This window comes from Anneissia japonica, unplaced genomic scaffold (assembly GCF_011630105.1).
Source record: "Anneissia japonica isolate Jap-2015-1 unplaced genomic scaffold, ASM1163010v1 scaffold1360_len38183_cov106, whole genome shotgun sequence".
Taxonomy (NCBI): domain Eukaryota; kingdom Metazoa; phylum Echinodermata; class Crinoidea; order Comatulida; family Comatulidae; genus Anneissia; species Anneissia japonica.
Window position 1 is genome coordinate 9,953 of NW_022687932.1, and position 2,452 is coordinate 12,404.

General features: G+C 37.2%; 1 pseudogene; it reads right to left on the minus strand.

Annotated features, from left to right (window-relative positions):
• Positions 1 to 1,446: 1,446 nt before the first annotated feature.
• Positions 1,447 to 2,181, minus strand: LOC117121046 (annotated as a pseudogene).
• Between the last annotated feature and the right edge of the window lie 271 nt (positions 2,182 to 2,452).

The following is a 2,452-nucleotide window of genomic DNA, read 5'->3' on the forward strand; positions in this document are numbered from 1 at the left end:
GGCTGACAGAGGTTTTACTATCAAAGAAGATCTGTTGCTTAGGTACGCAAGTTTAGAAATTCCTCCACCAAGTAAAGGGAAAGAACAGCACACTCCAGCTGAAGTGGCTAAAACAAACAAAAAATTGCTAATGCACGTATCCATGTTGAACGTGCAATTGGCAGAATGAAGTGGTTTGCCATCCTACAACAGACACTACCAATAAGCATGGTTCCCTTGATTGATGACATCATCATTGTTTGTGCTGCATTGTCAAATTTAAGATCACCACTAGTAAAATAATTATTTTCTAACCGATTTGAAATTAAAGGTCAAAAGTTAATCAATAGCTAGGCTAATGCTAGCCGTTCACTGAGTCGCCAAATGCGTAGAATGGTACAGTACGGAGTAGGCACGGAATGGTGAAAATGTTATAAGTGTAATTGTTGCGAAGCAGCCAATTCATATTCTTGACAGCAATTTGACCTCTGAAAGGTCATTGTTTGTCAAAAATCAATCGCCTGAGACAACTGAAAAGCGGAGTTGCCTTCATTCGTTCTGCCGCGTAAAATCAATTACTTTAGGCGACGTTTGTAGACTTACCCTACTCGTACCAACGTCGGCATGTTGCGACGCTGGAGTACTATTCAGCGTTTTTACTATATTTCTAGGTTTCCTATTTCTACGTTTAATCGGCTCATGTCTCAGCCACAATATATTGAGGACAATATTATTTACGAACCCAGTTAAACTTATTTACTAGCCTATTTCAACGTGCTAATTATTACATTTAGGCGACGCTTGTTGTAGACTGGCAGAGTGTGTGCGGAAATAAATACCATTTTATACACATGCGCAGATCGATTCGCCATCAGCGAGTCATCGCCAGCAGCAGCGAGCCATCGCCAGCAGAGAGATGTCACTGCAGCAAAACACTATTGTACCAACGCTGTTCTAATAATATATAGACAATGGGTCGTGCTCATATTATTTGTTATATTTTTATTATTCATTATTTTCACTTGACTCGCATAAATAATTTTGTTCGAAGAACATTTTATGCAGTTGTACTTCGCAGCACTTCACTTGCAATTTTCAATTTCTAGTTTTATGTATATTGATTACCACAATTGAATTATTAACAGTTTTATATTGCAACCAAATTCAGTAGCTTATTCACTCTTTTCATTTTCAAGTTCATTCACTCATCTCAGCAAGTAGTAAGCTCAGTACAGTAGTAAATACTGTAAAAGCTACAAACAAAATGGCAATACAAACAATGTGTTCCCATTAATAATGTTAATTATAAGTAAACCAAAAGTTGTACATACAGCAAGTACAACTTTTGGTTTATTACAAATTAACATTATTAACCTACTATTATTGAAGCCAAATGAAATGATTCGAACAAACCAATATGCCAGGGTAAAACAATTTATTTACAAAAATACATCAGATATCTCATATTTACACTGTTGTTTTGTTTTCCGTTACAAGTTCATTTGCCAAGTGGTTAACAAACATGTATCTGCTTGCATTCTTTATTTCTTCCCACTTTTCTTCATCAAAGCACACACGAATAGTAATATGACAATGGCGGGTATAAACAAAGAAATCACACCATCGTCTTCCTGTTACTCCCAGTTGATGTTGTACTTGTGTGTAGTATGTATGCGTCTTTTTTAATTTGTAATCACTTGTTATGAATGGTAAATTGTTGTGTGATGGCTTGGTATGTGCGATGCTGTATGGGCACTTTATCTCTAATAACCCATCACCACAACATTGGCAACTAATTAGTCCGTCAGGGCTAGCACCAAGATAGATCATACTATGGCAAACAAACAGTCCACAATCTTTTAACTGAAAGTCTTGGTGTTTGGTATTGTTTAGCTACCCGTAAACCTTGCTGGCCTCTTTCTCCATTTCGCGTCCATACTTTATCGCTGGTATGTGCGAAATCACACTTGTTCGCCCCATTAGCCGATTGATGAGTGATGTGTAGATGACGTCCTGCTTACCTTTTGATCGCGTTCTATCTCTTGTCAAAACGTCATGAACAACTGATGCTGTTATCCGTCCTTTACGATAATTAAACCAATTAGAATTTCCGGCCTGACCACGAGTAGCTTCCTCTATGAATTTGACATCATTGTTCGTGTATTCTGGTAAGTTCGCTACAAACTTAGCTGATATCTCCATTATATAATGCAGTTGTTGGTTACCTGAAGTATCCGCTGAATAATGTAGTTGTTAGCTATCTGAATTATCCATTGCATAATGTATTTGATGGTTAGTACAGTACTTGTTTGATATATCATGTGGGTGATTTTGATGTTACCAAGTGAAGGTGACGGTATTAAAGCAGTATACTTACCTAGTGTGTCACTGGTTTGTTTGGACAATCACTTGTAGTTCATGTATAGTACACAATTTAGGCATGGTGATGAACTGCAACCTGTATAGAAACTGA